This window comes from Aulostomus chinensis, chromosome 1 (assembly GCF_037954235.1).
Source record: "Aulostomus chinensis isolate RoL2024-O1b breed Wild chromosome 1, RoL_Achi_v1.0, whole genome shotgun sequence".
In the NCBI taxonomy this organism is placed as follows: domain Eukaryota; kingdom Metazoa; phylum Chordata; class Actinopteri; order Syngnathiformes; family Aulostomidae; genus Aulostomus; species Aulostomus chinensis.
This window is the reverse complement of record NC_141320.1, coordinates 18,762,324-18,783,225: the sequence shown is the minus strand read 5'-3', so window position 1 is coordinate 18,783,225 and position 20,902 is coordinate 18,762,324. Positions and strand designations below refer to the sequence as shown.

The following is a 20,902-nucleotide window of genomic DNA, read 5'->3' as shown; positions in this document are numbered from 1 at the left end:
GCTAATAAACTCAGTGATGCTTACAGTAATGTAGTAAGAGTTTCGAACAACCTCACAGTGATGCTGGCAGTCATTTAGTAAGAGTTGCGAATGAACTCAATTTAATGCTACAGTGATGTCGTAAGAATTGCTAATAAACTCAAAATGATGCTAACAGTAATTTAGTGATAGTTGCTAATAAACTCAAAGTGATGCTGACAGTAATGTATGTGTAGGTTCTCATTCATCCAGGTCATCGTAGATCGAAGCGAAGTAAAATCTGGTCAACTGGACGTAAGTTTATCTTGAAGACGTTTCACCTCTCATCCGAGAGGCTTCTTCAGTTCTAGTGAAGAGTGTGGAAACTCCAGCTTATAAACCTATTTGGGAGTGGTCAGTGCTATTGTGGTGGAAACGACCCTCCCGAGACTCACCTGGCCTCTCCAAACGACAGTCGTTGTGAGGTGTCAGGGAGTTTCAGGGGTGGTCGTTAGGGTGTTTCACCGACCACTCAGATGCTAATGGGCTGTGCTGGCATCAGCCGTTCCACGTAGGTCTTTCAGCTGAGCTCTTTGGGGAAGTTTTGAAAGGACTTGGTTGTAAATAGGTGAAAGGAAATGTCGCAGTCCACCTCCTCTGTTCAAAGATGGTTTCTCTATCCTGACGTGGATGGCTTCTTTAACTCCTCTTTCAAACCATCTGTCCTCTCTGTCGAGTATTTGGACATGGTCGTCCTGGAAGGAGTGGCTTTCCTCCTTGAGGTGGAGGAAAACCGCTGAGTCCTGTCCTCCAGAGTTGGCTCTTCTATGTTGGGCCATGCGCTTGTTGAGGGGCTGTTTGGTTTCCCCTATGTAGAGATCCGTGCAGGCCTCACTGCATCTGACAGCGTATAACAGATTGCTTTTCTGGCTGTGAGGGGTGGGTTTCTCCTTGTTCTGATCCAGAAATTCAACAGCTTCTATCATTGATTTGACAGGAAATGTTGATGACACACTGGGATTTTTGTTCTCCTGCTGTCACTGTCAAGTGCAGCTTAACATGAGAGGTAGCAGGATCATTCATGTGTTCATGTTTCCAGCAGACAAGGAGGAAACCTGGGAGGACTTCAGTGACTTTGATCACTGGTTCTCACTTCATCTTCTCAGTATAAAGTTCAAAGCGAGCTGGCCAGGAGTTGAACCTAGAATCTTCTGATCCGTAGTCAGACGCGTTATCCATTGCGCCACCAGCCCTGTGAAGAAGCTGCTGTGTTCATGTGTGCTTGCTTTTACAGAAAAGCCCAACAAGGTGGTGGCATTTTCAGGGGACACAATGGTGCAGTGGTCAGCACTGTGGCCTCCCAGCAAGAAGGTTCAGCTCTCCTCCTATTTGGTTGCAAGGAACCTGAATCAGTCCTCAGTGGAGCCGTGCTGCTGAGGCTGAGTGAGGCTGAGTGAGGGACTGAGCAGGAGCCAGCAGGTCCAAGCAGGTTCAGGCAAACTCCCCTCAGTCCACCAACATCAAAGCAGAGGAACAGAGTTCATCTAACAACATGATTCATATCATCTCCTCTTGGAATGTTCTGGAACTACAAGTACACTTAAAATGGCCGACTTATGACAACAGAAGGAACTTTGAAGTAGATTTGATTTATTTAAGTCAGTGACAGTCATTTTTTTCAAGAACTTAGTTCAGGTAACTTGATTGTTTTACCAAGATGAGCTTTAATGTTAAAACATTGAAACAAGACCTTCATGTATTTATGATGACATCACCAATAGGAGCCTTCCCAGTCTGTCAGGGGGTAGAATTCAGTCACCACCAATGACATCAGAGTCAGAGTTTAGACATCAAAGACAGACATTAAAGCCTCTCTTATTAAAAAAAATTAAAGTGTTATATCTTTGAAAATATACTGCAATACATGAAATACTATATTTCCATGGATGGTAACCTCGTTCTTATATTCTTTAATATACTGCAATAGTAATGGACCCTCTATGACACTGTAGTGATGAATCTATCAAGGAGTAAAAATGATTATAATCAGAATTTTGAAGTCAAGTTTGAGATCAGTTTGATCCTCTCTCTCTCTCTCTCCCTCTCTCTCTCCCTCTCTCTCTCCCTCCCTCCCGCCCTCTCTCTCTCTCTCTCTCCCTCTCTCTCTCCCTCCCTCTATCTCTCTCTCTCCCTCTCTCTCTCTCCCTCCCTCTCCCTCTCTCTCTCTCAGGAGCTTTTAAATGAATATTTTAATAAAACAGAACAGGAGACTGAAGAGTGATCACTCAAACCCACAGGCTGAATGGGACATCTCTTAAAAATATTGAACCACTGAGTAAAACCATAGAAGCGCTCCTGTCTAGTCGGTGCTAACAAGTTAGCTGTTGCGTGAGTCCAGCTGTGCTGTCTAGGAATCCTGGTCAAAAGCCTCCACTCATCAAACAGCTGGTGTGTTGGTGGATCAGTGGATCCTGCTGGAAGAAGCAGGATGGAGCTCTGAATGGTTCCTGTCTCAAAGAGCTTCTCTGTGCAGCTCCCATCAGCTCCTAAAAACAGGACACCAGCAGATTCACTGTTGAACGGTGGCATTAAAATGTCTCAAAAGCTGTCCTGTCCACCATTTGTTGGTGCAAAGACATTTAAAAACACCAGTTGAACATTTGCCAAAGTTGCTCTCACCTTCTTTCAAACACCTGGAATGATTTCCTCCAAACCAAAAGAAACTGGTAAAAAAACAACAACAAAAACTCCTGGAGAATCAAACTCCAGCCTCTGCTCCAACTGGACTTGGGACTTCAAATGACCTCCATTAAAAGCCTGCCTGCATCCCCATTCACTGACTGTTGTGCTGTGGGTCTCCTGGACAAACATGGCAGGATCCTCTTGATCTCCAGGAGTTTAAAAGAGCAGCTCTTTTAAAATGGGTTTGGCTCCATTCAGGTTTAGAGAGCTGAGACTAAAATCACACATGAATGAAAGAGGGAACCCAAGAAAACAAGTCAGCGTGAAAGAGGAGCAGATTTTAAAACTCCTCATCATTTCCACCTCCAGGAGTGAAGCCTCCCAGGACCCAAGAGGCTCCAGCTGGCAGAGCTCTCACTGGTTTCTCCACCACCTCGCTAACCTGAGCTGGAGCATCTGAGAACCAAACAGTGACCCCCTTCATTCCAGAGCCGACTCCACAAACTCTGAGCCCCCACTTTACCCACAGCCAGCAGGCCTCCTCAACATTGCATGACACACGACGACTAAATTTAACACTGAAGCGTCTCATCCAGAGATCTGTGACATGAGTCTGCTGTGGAGGGTCAATCTGTCCGTACACATTCAGATCATTAACACAGCGACTCCTAAGCACCAGTAGAGCCTCTTCATCGTCCCTGGGTGGGCTCGAACCACCAGCCTCTCGGTTAACAGCCAAGCGCACTGACCGATTGCGCCACAGAGACTCTGAGTCACTGCTTTTCATGAAGACTTTTCAGGCTAAATTTCAGTGTGTGAGGTCCACACTGCACATTTGAGGGACCATGAAGGACAGAGGAGAGTCTGACTGTCATGGTGAAAGCCTTCAGCACTAGAGCTGAAACAGCCCCCACCATCTTAACCCCCCCAGACCAAACAGGCTTCATCAGAAACAGACCCCCCTCCTAGAACATCCAGAGATCATCAGTCTGATTAATAGAACATGACAAACAATCAAGAACATGTTATTGTTTGATCAGAAGCTGAAACAATGTTTCTATGTTTGTCTGTTCTGGTCTGAATGAAAGAGGAGGTTTTCTTGGTCATGTGACGTGGATGAGAGTTCAACTAGAACTTCCTGATTCAACAGGATTTGAGTTTGTTGGGATTTTGTCAAAGCCACCAACCAAACCTCTGAGTGGTGCAGATGTCTGCTGCCTCCTCAGAGCAGACTGGAGCTCAGCCTCACTCACCTGTGGGAGCCCCAGCAGAGCCACCGTGTGATGGAGTTTCAGTTTAGGATCCAAGGTCCTGGATTGAATTGGTGTTTTGTGTTTTTAGGCCTCCTGGCACCATCAGTGGTAGAGCAGAGTGGAGCAGAGGAAGCGTGCTGGGCCCAGAACCCAGAGGTCGATGGATCAAAACCATCCTCTGCTAAAAGAAGAAAAATAAAATGAACCAGTGTCTTTAGAAATGTGTGTCTGTTAAAAAGAGGTTCATAAGGACTTTGTCTTCCTCCACAATCACCAACCATTGTGAGAGTTAACAACAGTCCACTTTCTGACTGAAGCAAAAGTAGACTTCAAAAGGTTTTTCTGATTCAACATAGCAGCTAAATTTCCATTTCCATTTCCTGAACAGGACAGGTTAAAAAAAAGGGAATGTCATGACTTCCTCTGTATGTTAGAATGTGAACGACTAAAAATGTTCATGCCCAGTTTTAAGTTAGGATTAAACTGAAAACACAAAAACCTTCCCTCTTCAATCCTGTCACTCAGTGTTGTAAACTGTTTCAAACAAATTCTACTGTTCAACAGTTCAAGTGTTTCTAATGAAGCTGAATGTTCTCCTCTACTTTCCTCAATTGGGTTTCTTTCATGTCCTCCTGACATCAAAGACAGAATTCTAGGTACAAATAAAAACACTATCAAAGCCTCCTGATGACATCATCATCAATTCTGTCTTTGATCTGTGTCTGTCCAGCCTGTCCTGAGTGGATCCAACAATTTCCCATGGGTGACACTGTCGTGGTCTCTCTCCTGCTGTCTCCAACTCTCAGAGTGCTTCTACTGGTTTCTCTCCATCGTCCCTGTTTCTAGGCAGAGCACTGGTGAGGACTGAGGCCAGTGATGTCATCACCTCCAGCTGAGACCTGCCAGGTGGTCCTGCTTCATTCAACTCTGCTGCCTCTGCCACTGCCCTGACTGGTGAGGCTGACAGCAGGTTCTCTCTCATCTAAACTCTCTGTTTACAATGGAGGCTGAAATCCTTGTGATTGGTGGTTCAATCATCAGGTCTGTTGAACTCCCAGGTGCCATCACCTGCTGTCTTCCTGGTGCCAAAGTTGTGGACATTATTGAACGTCTCCAGGACTCATCGATCTCCACCCCTCCTGCAGGTTCTCCCTGTCTCTGTGTGGGTTCTCTCTGGTACTCCAGCTTCCTCCCACAGTCCAAAGACATCAAGAGGGTAGTGGTTACCTGGACACTCTAAATGACTGTGAGTGTGAATGGTTGTCTGTCTGTGTGTGTTGGTCCTGGGATGGACTGGTGACCCATCAAGGGTGAACCCAGGGCTGGACTGGCCACCTGGCCGATGCACATCTTTGGGCCGGCCCATAACTGTCATAATTTTTTTTTCAAAAGTGTATAGTTTTTAATCGACCGTAACGGTATCGGAGACGCGAAACGCGGCCCATTGGTTGATTTTCTTGAAGGACATTGGGCTCGTCCAATGAAATCTCTCAGCTCTCTCTCTTTCTCTTAGTCAAGCCATGCTGTTGCAATGGAAGTGGAGGAGTCAGATCAGTCAGTTGGAGACTATTTTAGTCGCCCTTCTTCCACACAGAGGACTGATTTTTTAAAGTTTCATCCTCAACAAGATTCCATAAACCCTGTTGTCCGAGGCTCTTCGTTAGAACGGACGGCACGACGTGGAAATGGCTGACTTATTGTGGTCAACGTCATGCTTTGTTTTGTTTTGTTTGCCCTGCTTTTAGCAAGCCCAGTGATCCAAGTGTCTTCATTAGAGGCCTGACAGACTGGAGGCATGTGCACCAAAGAGTAGAGGAGCATGAGAGAGGCATGGCACAGAGGCAGTGTGCTGAGGCCTATTTTTGAAACTGCTCCAGAGCAAGAATGGCCACCTCCTTGAGGGAAGACAGCTGACAGGACACCGTGAGCAGGTTAAGAAGCAGGGCTGGACTGGGACCAAAAAATGGCCCTGGCATTTTTCATCCCTGGCAGCCCTCCATGGTTATTTACACGATATGTGTAAGCACACGCCATACCAGAGGATGTATGCGCACATTTTGAAGTTTCAAAAATTAAAATAAAGTGCAGTATTCTACATGGAAGACAGTAACCATGTTAAAAGAGTGATACTCTTTCACTACTCACAGAGACCTTCTTCTTCCACTACACGTTCCAACACCTGACGTCTCTTCTTCCCAGTCCAGCCCTGGAAGAACGCGTCGAGTTTTGGAAATTCGGCTGCTTTTCTTTTGCGGAGTCTCTCTTTTTCGGCTCCTCCTTTCTCCTTCCTCTTACTGGGCAACATTCTTCATGGCTTCTGACTGCAAGGTGGCCGCTGAGTGGTGGCACTACAACTGGATGGGTGTGTTTCTCATTTTAACACAAAAACAAACTAACCGCTGTTTCTGCGTTTTTACCAGAAATATATATTTTGAAATGCCTGCTCACACCGGCCCATCCGGCTACATCCACCAAACTTTACACACATAACATAATATAATAATATAATATAATAACCCTGAACACAAGCCCCAAAGCAGTAGTTGTTTTGTTTTTCTTCATAAAGGAGGTGCACAGTCATGACTACGATATCTCTGGCAACAAACATGGAAGGGGCTTTGGGGTCTTGTGTTTCAGCTCTGTAACTTCTGGATGGCTGAAAATGTCAGAATCAGTCCTCTCACTGACATCAACCATTGGTGTGACTTTTGGTGGCTTCAGCTCAAATGAAACCAGGGAAGAGGGGCCAGACTTTGAGGAGCCCCTTAGGGTTAGTGGATGCCCCGGGACCGTGCTTGGGCCCCTTAGCACCTAGATGGCTGAAATTCCCAGCACATGCTACTCTGGGGCATCACACTATGTGTGTAAAGTTTGGTGGATGTAGCCCAAGTACAAACACCAGAACCCAGATTTGATCCTCAATTCTGCTCCAAAAGGCTCTCGGAGTGCAGAAGTCCCAGACCCTGATTTTGCCCAGTTTCACAAGGGGATAGTTTTTTCTCTTTGAACCTAGGAAGTTGAAATTTGAGTGTGTTGTTCTGTTCTCGAAGGATCGCATCTGTGGTGGTTTGACCCCCCTAAGTCCTTTCTGCTGTCCGTAAAGGGCGTGGCAAAGTCCAGTAAAGTCTTTAAGCATCATAACTGGTCAAAGTTGCTCCAAATGAGATGAGCTTTCTGGGAGGAGTTCACACCTCTGCCAGAAACCAATATTTAAAACTTTGAAGCCCCACCTCCTTCCTGAAGCCACTTCCTGTTTGGGAGGGGGTTCGAGAATTATTCCACCAGATTAGGATTTCATAAAGTTTCAGGTCTGTATCCACTGGAGAGGCCAATGAGAGCAAAAGAGCAACAGGGTCAAAGGTCAACAGGCCTCGTGTCTCAGCCAGGCCTCAAAGGGTTAAGTGAGCCTTTTGGAGCTCCTTTGAAAAAAGGCCTGTCACCAATCTTGTTCAGGACCAACATGAAGAAGGATCTTTGGAACATTTTCACATCTTTAAGACCGCCTTGACTCCTTTTTATAGCAGGACTCACTGAACAGCACAAAGCTGCTATTGCAGCCATCAGGCCTCATTTCTGATCAGTTATTATTGTTGAAACAAAGCTGAATATCAATTATTGATTTTTATTGTCATCATTTTGAACACCTGATGAGAGAAACACAATAAAAACATTTGAAAAGGAAGGATCAGAGTGTTGTTGTACTGCAATACTACAGTACAGCATCAGAGACACTCAGTTATTGATTGCCTGAATGATTGATTTCCCCAGAAGAGGAACAGCTTTGTTGGAGCAGTAAAAATACACACATCAGAACGACAAAGTTACATTGGAAAAGAAACTACATGACATTACCAGCACAATATCTGAAGAACAGTTAGGATCAATTTAACTGGCCAGATAGTTAGGATTTCTTTAATGATATCCTTGATGAACCCAGACATCAGAGTGGTTTGTTCCCCTCAATCATAAATCTGTAAATACAGCGTGAAGTGATGGAACTAAAAGGCCACCTCTGAGTGCAGGAGTGAGCCTCTGTGACGGATGTGACGTCAGCAGACCGCCATTAGTTTGAGTCATTGTTTATATTCTTAATGCTGATTGGTCGATCTATAATGGTGACAAATGGACTTCGTAGGTAGAATAAACATCCAGAAATTAAATGAATTTGTAGATTGTCTTATTAATCAAAAGATGAAGTATTAAAAATATTTGTTTTTTTTCCTCGGAGTGAGCGACAACTACCGGATTTTCTCACAGAAGAACGGGGGCGACTTCCACGGAAGCAGATGTTTGTAATTCCTGGGGCACTAAAATCCATTTCATATTATTCTTTATTGAACAGCGAACATTATGGAAATAAAATTTATATTTCTCGCCAGAAATGTCCTTAAAATGCTTTTTAAAAATCAAACCTATCTTGAAATGACACTCGTCCGTAATGGCGTCCTTAGCAACCAACATAGCAACAGTAGAAATGTGACACTGTAACGACTCTCTTCCGAGAGGTGAAAGATTCATCGTAATAACGAAAAAACCAAAGATTAAACACAAGAACTGAGCAAAGATTATGAAAACAAAATGCATATTTCTCTCTAGAAATGTCATCAGAATGCTTTATTAAATCAAAACTATCTTGGAAGAAGGCACTTTCCTCCGAAAATGACAGGAGCGGCGGCCATGTTTTTGTTTTGAGAGGCCCGCATGAAAGAGTCACATGAGGGAAGGGGGTATGGGGTCATGGGGGGGGGGGGGGGGCGATCCCAGGTGACGTTGTTCAAGAGGCAGGGTTCACCCTGGACAGGTCACCAGTCCATCAGGAGAAATGAGGTGGTCGGTATCATGCAACCTAAACTAAAACATTAGTCAGGTCAAATTCAGATTAAAGCAAGAGTCTCCAGATCAAAGTCAGAATTCCTGATGATGTCATCAGGGCTTTGACAATCGCTAGAATTCTGTCTTTGATCTCAGGAGGACATGAAAGAAACACAATTGAGGAAAGTAGAAGAGAGCTTGGCAGCATGATGGTGCAGTGGTGAGCACTGTGGCCTCACAGCAAGAAGGTTCTGGGTTTGAGTCCAGGCTCGGGTGGGGAATCTTTCTGTGTAGAGCCTGCATGTTCTCCCCATGAATGCGTGGGTTCTCTCTGGTACTCCGGCTCCTTCCCACTGTCCAAAGACATGTAATTGGGGACGAGGCTGATTGGACACTCTAAATTGACCGTAGGTATGAATGTGAGTGTGAATGGTTGTTCGTCTCTGTGTGCTGACCCTGTGATGGACTGGTGACCTGTCCAGGGTGAACCCCGCCTCTGGCCTGTAGATGCTGGGATAGGCTCCAGCCCCCCCCTCGACCATCAATGTAGGTCTTTTGTTAATTGCATGCCACATGAAATTATTGTTGGTCAGTTTTCTAGCGACTGTCTCACAGTGGCAAGACAAGAACACTTCTACTTTTAATGTTGACAGTTTGTTCAACACTAAACTTCATCCAGTACCATGTTGTCAAACACTGGAACCTCCACAGCACCTGAACAGGGACTTGAACCCTGGACCCTCACATTAAAAGTCTGATGCTCTACCGTCTGAGCTCCTCAGGCTCTTTCTACAGCATTGAGACAGGAACAGAAACACCTGTGAAGGTCAAACTGATGCTTTCTTGACTTGTTCAGTCCTCCATGTTGAAGTCCACCATGCTTTTGATTGGCTCTGATTCTCTGTGGCAAAATCCAACAAGAGGCTCCAAAAATGTCCTGAATGTCACAAGACTGCACAGGACAAGATGTTAGTTTCCTTCATGTCTGCAGTTCCTCCACTGGAAAGTAAAGTCAATGCTGCTCCTCTGCTGAAACCTGGGATCGGACCAGGGACCTTTAGATCTTCAGTCTAAGGCTCTCCCAACTGAGCTGGTTCAGTTCTGAGTGAGGGCTCTGCTTCTCTCATTTATAATCTCTTCCACTCTCACTGGACCTTAGAGAGGATTGGAGCTTCTGAAGTCCTGACACATTGAACAGTTCTCCAGGACCATTTTTGATGAAGGTCTGGATCACACCAGCCTTTTTTGTTTGTCTTCTTGCACCACCGTGCCGCCCCTACTAGTCGTCTACATATCAGTGTTCTCAGTATTGCACGAACATTCACATCAGTATTGTGCTAATATTTTATTTCCTGGCTCTTCAATCCTCCTATTATGAAGTTGATTGCTTCAGCGACCAGGAGACGTTATCATTGGCAGCTAGTTTACTATTATTGCTGCTGCTGTTGTTGGTTGTGTGTCTGTCTTCCATCCCCCTGTCCCTCTGTCTTTCTCTCTGCTTGTCTTTCACCCTCATCTTGTTCCCATCTTTTTGTCATTCTCTCCCTCCTTTCTCTCTGTCTTTTGTCTTTCCTTCTCTATATTTGTCTTCTGCTGTCTGTCCTGTCCTGCTCTCTTTCAACAACCAACCAGTCAAAGCAGACGTCCGGTTAAAAAAATATGATAAAAGAACTCTTGGTTTGATTTGGCTTGAGACATGAAGAAGATAGGATTGTTTTCCTTTCATTTTAGAAGCTTTTCCAGATTCATGAAAAGATCATCAATCAGTGCAGTATTTCAGACAGACTTCTGGTCCGTGAGGACGAGGAATCCAGCACAGATCCACAGAACTCCAACTGCCATCTTTGATGGTTCCTTTACAGTCTGTAGGGTGGAGAGATCCTCCTGAGTCTGGCTTGGAATGTTTGTCTGTGGATGTGTTGGCCCTGTGATGGACTGGTGACCTGTCCAGGGTGAACACGGCCTGTCGCCCAAAAGCTGCTGGGATAGGCTCCACCCCCTCATGACCCTGAACAGGATAAGCAGAAGACAATGGACAGAAGTCCTGACACATTGAACAGTTCTCCAGGACCATTTTTGATGAAGGTCTGGATCTCACCAGCCTTTTTTGTTTGTCTTCTTCCAGTTGCCTCAACATTGTGTGAGCCAATAATTCCACATCTGTACCAGACACACCTCTGGTTGGTGGGTTTATGGATCTTTCTGTTCTAACAGTGTCTTTTATCTTGCTTTTATCTTTTCTATCTTTTCTTTGTATCTGCATTCTGTGGTGCACGGTGGCTCTGGAAGAGCGCTCTAACTATTGTCACTGTACCCCCCCCCCTACAACGAAAATAAAAGATTCTGATTCCGATTCTGACACACACACACACACACACACACACACACGTGTATCAACATGATGTTCCGAATGTTTCACTGTCTGTGGTTGTCCAGCTCTCCTTGTCTCTTCACTGTCATTGTCAGAACTCTGAGCAGTCTTCCTCTCCAGGTGATGTCTCTGAGTGATGATGATTGCTGTCTGTTCAACCAGCTTCATTTGTTGATATCTGAGAAGGACTGAAGACAGCAAAGTGTGCTGATTGGCCAACAACCCCTCACAGGTCAAAGGTCACTGCTCTGAGGCGGACCAGTTTACTGTAACAGTGGTGGCACCATCCACTGCTGGCGCTCTCTTCAGTGCTTCTTGTTTCTGCCCTTTGTGTGTGAGCTCCTAGAGCAGCTGGTCCGCCCCCCCCCCTTTTCTTTTCTATTCCTCTAATTTATTTTTTGATTTTCTATTTTTGTAATTCATCATCGATCTCGGCTCACGGTCGCTACACTCTTGACCTCCTGTGAGCCTTGAAGAGAGAGAAGCCACCTTTGTGTTGGAGAAGAGCAGCTTAGTCCAGGCAGCCAGCAGCCTGAGACCAGAGGGTAGCCAATCAACGCGCTTCCCTTCTTCATCGAGCGAATCTCAGCGGGAGCCACGGTCGACGAGGTGGAGGCTTTGGAGGCCGTCCTCCCACCAGTTCGTTGGAGAGGCGTCGTACATCGATGGGAGAATCCAGCTGAGAACGTAAGCCGGTTACGTTGGTTTTCACCAATTCAGGCCTGGACTCCTGTCTCGCTGCCAAACTCCGCCTGACTCCGTAGAGCTGGTCAGCCTCCACTCAGTCCTCTTCATTTGGTTGGAGGTCACCATCGTTCATCCTACACACCTTTCCACCTGCCTCTTAGCCGTCTACTTGAAGCTCAGATAAATCCAGGCTAATTCATACCTGCTACTCAATATGGGCCTTAATTACTCTGCTGGAATTATCACTCTGTCTTAAGTGTTTTCTTAATTGTATTAAATCCTCTTTAATTTCCAAGAAGTCTTCCAACTCATTCATTCATGCAAGCCACTGATCCACAAGACCTCATTGATGAGCTTCAACCTGAGACTGATTGTTTCTCATTGGACGAGACACCCATTCAATGAGACTCATTGTCAGTCCATTGAAATCTACTGGTGTTCCTGGTGAGTTGATTTAACAACATGAGCTGACAGAATCTACGTTCAGGTAGGAACCACCACATCCAGGGGTCTGGACCTTTGAGCAGGCAGAGCCATCAAAGTAGCAGACTAAGCTAGCAGACATTAGCATTGAGAAGAAACTGATACCTGAGCCTACTTTTGGGTCTGGTCAAGTGATGACACAATAATATGACATCATTGTCAGACTGACGCCTGCTCAACACTGACCAAACGCCGCCCTATTGCATTGTGGGAAATTTCTGCTTGGCTCGCGTCCATCAAAACACACAAAGAAATTTCTCCAGAATCAGGATTGACAGTGGATACAATTGATTCCACACTGGTTTCGGGTGCAGGTTTGGAATTTCAGACACAGTCTGTGTTTGTGTTGTTCATTCAGTGATTTTTCTTACAATTCCCAATCAAAGCCCCACATTGCTAATGAACTCAAAATGATGCTAACAGTAATGTAGTGATAGTTGCTAATAAACTAAGTGATGCTGACAGTCATGTGGTTAGAGTTTCGATTAACCTCAAAGTGATGCTGACAGTAATGTAGTAAGAGTTGCTTCGAACCTCAAAGTAATGCGTCAGTGATTTCAGAAGAATTGCTAATGATCTCAAAATGATGCGACAGTGATGTAGTGATAGTTGCTAATAAACTCAGTGATGCTGACAGTCATGTAGTAAGAGTTGCTAAAAACCACAAAATAATGCGACTGTGATGTCGGAAGAATTGCTCATGATCTCAAAATGATGCGACGGTAATCAAGTAAGAGCTGCTAATAAATTCAAAATGATGCTAACAGTAATGTAGTGAAAGTTTCGAATAACCTCAAAGTGATGCTGACAGTCATGTGGTTAGAGTTTCGAGTAACCTAAAAATGATGCGGACAGTAATGTATTAAGAGTTGCTAATAACCTCAAAATAATGCGACAGTGATTTCAGAAGAATTTCTAATGAACTCAAAATGATGCTAACAGGAACGTAGTGATAGTTGCTAATAAACTCAGTGATACTTACAATAATGTAGTAAGAGTTTCAAACTCCCTCAAAATGATGCTGACAGTCATGTAGTAAGAGTTGCTACTAAACTCAAAATAATGCGACAGTGATGTCGGAAGAGTTGCTAATGAACTCAAAATGATGCTACAGTGATGTAGTAAGAGATGCTAAAAAACTAAAAATGATGCTGACGGTAATGTAGGAAGAGTTGAAACTAACGTTAAAATGATGCTACACTGTTGTCATAAGAATTGCTAATAAACTCAAAATGATGCTAACAGTAATGTAGTAAGTGTTTCGAAATACCTCAAAGTGATGCTGACAGTCATGTAGTCAGAGTTGCTACGAACCTCAAAATAATGCGACAGTGATGTTGGAAGAATTGCTAATGGTCTCAAAATGATGCGACAGTGATGTAGCAAGAATTGCTAATGAACTCAAAATGATGCTAACTGTAATGGAATGAAAGTTTCGAATGGCCTCAAAGTGATGCTGACAGTCATGTAGTAAGAGTTGCTACAAAACTCAAAATAATGCGACAGCGATGTCGGAAGAATTGCTAATAAACTCAAAATGATGCTGACGGAAATCTAGTAAGAGCTGCTAATGATCTCAAAATGATGCTACAGTGATGTTGTAAGAATTGCTAATGATATCAAAATGATGTGACGGTCATGTAGTAAGAATTGCTAATGAACTCAAAATAATGCCAACAGTAATGTAGCGATAGTTGCTAATAAACTCAGTGATGCTTACAGTAATGTCGTAAGTGTTTCGAACTACCTCAAAGTGATGCTGACAGTCATGTAGTGATAGTTGCTAATAAACTCAGTTATGCTTACAGTAACGTAGTAAGTGTTTTGAACAACCTCAAAGTGAAGCTGACAGTCATGTAGTAAGAGTTGCTACTAACCTCAAAATAATACTACGGTGATGTCGTAAGAATTGCTAATGATATCAACATGATGTGACAGTGATGTAGTAAGAATTGCTAATGATCTCAAAATGATGCTACAGTGATGCCGGAAGAATTGCTAATGAATTCAAAAATGATGCTGACAGTAATGTAGTGATAGTTGCTAATAAACTCAAAGTGATGCTGACAGTAATTTATGAAGAGTTGCAAAAAACCTTATAATAATGACACAGTAATGTAGTAAGAGTTGCTATGAAACTAAAAATAATGCGACAGTGATGTAAGAAGAATTGCTAATGATCTCAAAATGATGCGACAGTGATGTCGTCAGAATTGAGAGTCGGGGTTTTCCAAGTTGATCTCCTCCCACGCATGAATTCTCTCTGGTATCCTTCCACTTACTGCGAAGACGAGCCGTGGATGTATTGTCCTGAGCCCAGGGCTTGTCAGATACCATGACCCTCAACTAAATGTGGCAGAAACCCTGCCCTCTTCATTTAGGGCTGGAAGGTGTGAGAGACACTGGGAGGTCATCGAGGCTACGTCCTCCGCGGTCTCCTCAGGCATGCCAGCACAAGAGGAGACCGCCAACTGGCCGGGACAGGCGGTCACCGTTGTTGTTGCCGCCGCCGTGGTCGGCCTTTCTTTCTTTCTTTCCTTTTTTCACACGATCACAGGGGAGAGCGCGGACGCAGTCCCCCACTGTCAGAAATTATGCAGTTGAGATTCCCACATTTGGGGAATTCACCAGGGTCAGCACAGCCCCAGTGCAATGGCTGAGCCTCACCCGGGGAGAACCACCTTGCTGATCATGGTATCTCCTCTGCCAGGTAAGTATGACTCGCTGAGCTTAGGAACAGACATCAGCTCCAGGGACACAGCCTTCTGACTGACAGGCAGGGAGGCCGACACAGCGCCTGATCTTTCCTACCTTGTGCCAATCTGCCGCGTGCGCAGCCCCCTTTGTTTCTCACAACGATGCCGGATGTCGGATATCCCAAGCCCGGGAAGCTCGACCGATGCCGTTTTCAAGGCTCACCTTCTCGCTGGGGGCACCAGCGTGGCCTCTAACCGCACGCATCGTGCCCCGCAGTAAAAAAAAAATCTCCGTCCGCTTTCACCCTTGGATGGAGCGTCGCGACCATGAGAGCTGTCAACGCAAGCGGCCCAATTCCGAAAGACTGAAGGCAGCAAGCTGGGGTTTCACATTTCAACATCAAGTTCACAACCCATCTCTGGGCAAAACAGGCACATTGAAGGTTCAGGTCTTTCAGAGTGCATTCCAAAGCCTTTTGGGAAAGGCTCCGAGAGCAGTGCCGTCAGCGGACCTCCATCCTTATCTGGAGTGCAAACGGAGCCACAACTTGACGCCCAGCGGCAGCGCGGGCGGAAATCCAGCCCCGGCCTCATGTGCAGCACTCGAGAGTTGGCCTGAAGAGCACGGGATTTGCTCCTGACAAAAGGGGAGGGGCCCGCACCGTTCCTGGAAGGCCATTGCGGCCGCAGGCTGAGGAAAAGCTGCAGTGCAGGAGGAGAACCCTGGTCCGGCTTTGGGTGGAGCAGGTGAGCGAGTGCCTGGCGGAGGCTTGTTTTATTTCCGACGAGAAATGCGGGGCATTGCACCACTCCTGGAAACACTGCAATACCAGGTTGATGCGTGGAAAGGACGGAGCAAGCTCCCGATCCATCTCCCTGTTCCAAAAAGCAATTTAATATATGGTTCTCGGATAGGGAACGTAACAGATATTAAACTGATAAGAACAGATACTACACTTGATCTTAGCCAAAAGGCCGAGAAGCGATGCCTCTCAGCCACACGACGTGAGAGCCAGCACCCCCGGTACAGCCAATCCCGGCCGCGGCTGTGGGCAGGAACTGCAACATTTTGGGTGGCGACACAAAATGCAGTGCCATAAACACTACATCTGGCACACTGGTTGTCCCCACTGCTATCCAAAGCAAAGGCAATCGGTGCCTTCACCCTGCTATGCTAGTGGGGCAACTCAAAGTAAAACAAAGCGGTGTTCAAAGCCACAAGCCAGCGACTCATCCTGGAGTCGGGGTTTTCCAAGTTGATCTCCTCCCACGCATGAATTCTCTGGTATCATTCCACTTACTGCGAAGACGAGCCGTGGATGTATTGTCCTGAGCCCAGGGCTTGTCAGATACCATGACCCTCAACTAAATGTGGCAGAAACCCTGCCCTCTTCATTTAGGGCTGGAAGGTGTGAGAGATACTGGGAGCTCATCGAGGCTACGACCTCCGCGGTCTCCTCAGGCTGACCAGCACAAGAGGAGACCGCCAACTGGCCGGGACAGGCGGTCACCGTTGTTGTTGTTGCCGCTGTGGTCGGCCTTTCTTTCTTTCCTTTTTTCACACGATCACAGGGGAGAGCGCGGACGCAGTCCCCCACTGTCAGAAATTATGCAGTTGAGATTCCCACATTTGGGGAATTCACCAGGGTCAGCCCAGCCCCAGTGCAATGGCTGAGCCTCACCCGGGGAGAACCACCTTGCTGATCATGGTATCTCCCCTGCCAGGTAAGTATGACTCGCTGAGCTTAGGAACAGACATGAGCTCCAGGGACACAGCCTTCTGACTGACAGGCAGGGAGGCCGACACAGCGCCTGATCTTTCCTACCTTGTGCCAATCTGCCGCGTGCGCAGCCCCCTTTGTTTCTCACAACGATGCCAGATGTCGGATATCCCAAGCCCGGGAAGCTCGACCGATGCCGTTTTCAAGGCTCACCTTCTCGCTGGGGGCACCAGCGTGGCCTCTAACCGCACGCATCGTGCCCCGCAGTAAAAAAAACAATCTCCGTCCGCTTTCACCCTTGGATGGAGCGTCGCGACCATGAGAGCTGTCAACGCAAGCGGCCCAATTCCGAAAGACTGAAGGCAGCAAGCTGGGGTTTCACATTTCAACATCAAGTTCACAACCCATCTCTGGGCAAAACAGGCACATTGAAGGTTCAGGTCTTTCAGAGTGCATTCCAAAGCCTTTTGGGAAAGGCTCCGAGAGCAGTGCCGTCAGCGGACCTCCATCCTTATCTGGAGTGCAAACGGAGCCACAACTTGACGCCCAGCGGCAGCGCGGGCGGAAATCCAGCCCCGGCCTCATGTGCAGCACTCGAGAGTTGGCCTGAAGAGCACGGGATTTGCTCCTGACAAAAGGGGAGGGGCCCGCACCGTTCCTGGAAGGCCATTGCGGCCGCAGGCTGAGGAAAAGCTGCAGTGCAGGAGGAGAACCCTGGTCCGGCTTTGGGTGGAGCAGGTGAGCGAGTGCCTGGCGGAGGCTTGTTTTATTTCCGACGAGAAATGCGGGGCATTGCACCACTCCTGGAAACACTGCAATACCAGGTTGATGCGTGGAAAGGACGGAGCAAGCTCCCGATCCATCTCCCTGTTCCAAAAAGCAATTTAATATATGGTTCTCGGATAGGGAACGTACCAGATATTAAACTGATAAGAACAGATACTACACTTGATCTTAGCCAAAAGGCCGAGAAGCGATGCCTGTCAGCCACCCGACGTGAGAGCCAGCACCCCCGGTACAGCCAATCCCGGCCGCGGCTGTGGGCAGGAACTGCAACATTTTGGGTGGCGACACAAAATGCAGTGCCATAAACACTACATCTGGCACACTGGTTGTCCCCACTGCTATCCAAAGCAAAGGCAATCGGTGCCTTCACCCTGCTATGCTAGTGGGGCGACTCAAAGTAAAACAAAGCGGTGTTCAAAGCCACAAGCCAGCGACTCATCCTGGAGTCGGGGTTTTCCAAGTTGATCTCCTCCCACGCATGAATTCTCTGGTATCATTCCACTTACTGCGAAGACGAGCCGTGGATGTATTGTCCTGAGCTCAGGGCTTGTCAGATACCATGACCCTCAACTAAATGTGGCAGAAACCCTGCCCTCTTCGTTTAGGGCTTGAAGGTGTGAGAGATACTGGGAGCTCATCGAGGCTACGTCCTCCGCGGTCTCCTCAGGCTGGCCAGCACAAGAGGAGACCGCCAACTGTCCGGGACAGGCGGTCACCGTTGTTGTTGTTGCCGCTGTGGTCGGCCTTTCTTTCTTTCTTTCCTTTTTTCACACGATCACAGGGGAGAGCGCGGACGCAGTCCCCCACTGTCAGAAATTATGCAGTTGAGATTCCCACATTTGGGGAATTCACCAGGGTCAGCCCAGCCCCAGTGCAATGGCTGAGCCTCACCCGGGGAGAACCACCTTGCTGATCATGGTATCTCCCCTGCCAGGTAAGTGTGACTCGCTGAGCTTAGGAACAGACATGAGCTCCAGGGACACAGCCTTCTGACTGACAGGCAGGGAGGCCGACACAGCGCCTGATCTTTCCTACCTTGTGCCAATCTGCCGCGTGCGCAGCCCCCTTTGTTTCTCACAACGATGCCGGATGTCGGATATCCCAAGCCCGGGAAGCTCGACCGATGCCGTTTTCAAGGCTCACCTTCTCGCTGGGGGCACCAGCGTGGCCTCTAACCGCACGCATCGTGCCCCGCAGTAAAAAAAACAATCTCCGTCCGCTTTCACCCTTGGATGGAGCGTCGCGACCATGAGAGCTGTCAACGCAAGCGGCCCAATTCCGAAAGACTGAAGGCAGCAAGCTGGGGTTTCACATTTCAACATCAAGTTCACAACCCATCTCTGGGCAAAACAGGCACATTGAAGGTTCAGGTCTTTCAGAGTGCATTCCAAAGCCTTTTGGGAAAGGCTCCGAGAGCAGTGCCGTCAGCGGACCTCCATCCTTATCTGGAGTGCAAACGGAGCCACAACTTGACGCCCAGCGGCAGCACGGGCGGAAATCCAGCCCCGGCCTCATGTGCAGCACTCGAGAGTTGGCCTGAAGAGCACGGGATTTGCTCCTGACAAAAGGGGAGGGGCCCGCACCGTTCCTGGAAGGCCATTGCGGCCGCAGGCTGAGGAAAAGCTGCAGTGCAGGAGGAGAACCCTGGTCCGGCTTTGGGTGGAGCAGGTGAGCGAGTGCCTGGCGGAGGCTTGTTTTATTTCCGACGAGAAATGCGGGGCATTGCACCACTCCTGGAAACACTGCAATACCAGGTTGATGCGTGGAAGGGACGGAGCAAGCTCCCGATCCATCTCCCTGTTCCAAAAAGCAATTTAATATATGGTTCTCGGATAGGGAACGTACCAGATATTAAACTGATAAGAACAGATACTACACTTGATCTTAGCCAAAAGGCCGAGAAGCGATGCCTGTCAGCCACCCGACGTGAGAGCCAGCACCCCCGGTACAGCCAATCCCGGCCGCGGCTGTGGGCAGGAACTGCAACATTTTGGGTGGCGACACAAAATGCAGTGCCATAAACACTACATCTGGCACACTGGTTGTCCCCACTGCTATCCAAAGCAAAGGCAATCGGTGCCTTCACCCTGCTATGCTAGTGGGGCGACTCAAAGTAAAACAAAGCGGTGTTCAAAGCCACAAGCCAGCGACTCATCCTGGAGTCGGGGTTTTCCAAGTTGATCTCCTCCCACGCATGAATTCTCTGGTATCATTCCACTTACTGCGAAGACGAGCCGTGGATGTATTGTCCTGAGCTCAGGGCTTGTCAGATACCATGACCCTCAACTAAATGTGGCAGAAACTCTGCCCTCTTCGTTTAGGGCTTGAAGGTGTGAGAGATACTGGGAGCTCATCGAGGCTACGTCCTCCGCGGTCTCCTCAGGCTGGCCAGCACAAGAGGAGACCGCCAACTGGCCGGGACAGGCGGTCACCGTTGTTGTTGCCGCCGCCGTGGTCGGCCTTTCTTTCTTTCTTTCCTTTTTTCACACGATCACAGGGGAGAGCGCGGACGCAGTCCCCCACTGTCAGAAATTATGCAGTTGAGACTCCCACATTTGGGGAATTCACCAGGGTATCCAAAGCCTGGGAAGCTCGGCCGATGCCGTTTTCAAGGCTCACCTTGTTGCTCGGTGAACCAGCGTGGCCTCGAGCCGCATTAGAATTGCTAATGAACTCAAAATGATGCTAAAAGTAATGTTGTGAAAGTTTCGAATAACCTCAAAGTAATGCTGACAGTCATGTAGTAAGAGTTTCTATGAACTTCAAAATAATGCGACAATGATGTCGGAAGAATTGCTAATAATCTCAAAATAATGCGACAGTGATGTCGGAAGAATTGCTAATGAACTCAAAATGATGCTGACGGTAATTTTGGAAAAGTTGAAACTAACCTCAAATTGATAATACAGTGATGTCGTAAGAATTGCTAATAAACTCAAAATGATGCTAACAGTAATGTAGTGATAGTTGCTAATAAACTCAGTGATGCTTACAGTAATGTAGTAAGTTTTTCGAACAACCTCAAAGTGATGCTGACAGTCATGTAGTGAGAGCTGCTACTAACCTCAAAATAATGCAACAGTAATGTAGTAAGAATTGCTAATGAACTCAAAATGATGCTGACAGTAATCTAGTGAGAGCTGCTAATAACCTCAAAATGATTCTGACAGTAATGTAGTGAGAGCTGCTAATAACGTCAAAATAATGCAACAGTAAAGTAGAAAGAGTTGCTACGAACCTCAAAATAATGCGATAGTGATGTAGTAAGAATTGCTAATGAACTCAAAATGATGCTAACAGTAATGTAGTGATAGTTGCTAATAAACTCAGTGATGCTTAAAGTAATGTAGTAAGTGTTTCGAACAACCTCAAAGTGATGCTGACAGTCAGTTAGAAAGAGTTGCTTAAAATAATGCAACAGTAATGTAGTAAGAGTTGCTAACAACCTCAAAA

General features: G+C 46.9%; 7 non-coding genes across 7 annotated transcripts; all 7 read right to left on the bottom strand.

Moving 5' to 3' along the window:
* Positions 1-1,138: 1,138 nt before the first annotated feature.
* On the bottom strand, positions 1,139-1,211 carry trnar-acg (transfer RNA arginine (anticodon ACG)). The gene has a single exon. It is a non-coding gene; the product is annotated as a tRNA-Arg (tRNA).
* Positions 1,212-14,800: 13,589 nt separating this feature from the next.
* Positions 14,801-14,964, bottom strand: LOC147270653 (U1 spliceosomal RNA). The gene has a single exon (XR_015116769.1). It is a non-coding gene; the product is annotated as a U1 spliceosomal RNA (small nuclear RNA).
* Positions 14,965-15,738: 774 nt separating this feature from the next.
* On the bottom strand, positions 15,739-15,929 carry LOC147270652 (U2 spliceosomal RNA). Its single transcript, XR_015116408.1, has one exon. It is a non-coding gene; the product is annotated as a U2 spliceosomal RNA (small nuclear RNA).
* A 582-nt stretch (positions 15,930-16,511) lies between these two features.
* On the bottom strand, positions 16,512-16,675 carry LOC147270651 (U1 spliceosomal RNA). Its single transcript, XR_015116692.1, has one exon. It is a non-coding gene; the product is annotated as a U1 spliceosomal RNA (small nuclear RNA).
* Positions 16,676-17,450: 775 nt separating this feature from the next.
* Positions 17,451-17,641, bottom strand: LOC147270650 (U2 spliceosomal RNA). The gene has a single exon (XR_015117421.1). It is a non-coding gene; the product is annotated as a U2 spliceosomal RNA (small nuclear RNA).
* Positions 17,642-18,227: 586 nt separating this feature from the next.
* LOC147270649 (U1 spliceosomal RNA) lies at positions 18,228-18,391 on the bottom strand. The gene has a single exon (XR_015116798.1). It is a non-coding gene; the product is annotated as a U1 spliceosomal RNA (small nuclear RNA).
* A 775-nt stretch (positions 18,392-19,166) lies between these two features.
* LOC147270648 (U2 spliceosomal RNA) lies at positions 19,167-19,357 on the bottom strand. The gene has a single exon (XR_015116415.1). It is a non-coding gene; the product is annotated as a U2 spliceosomal RNA (small nuclear RNA).
* Between the last annotated feature and the right edge of the window lie 1,545 nt (positions 19,358-20,902).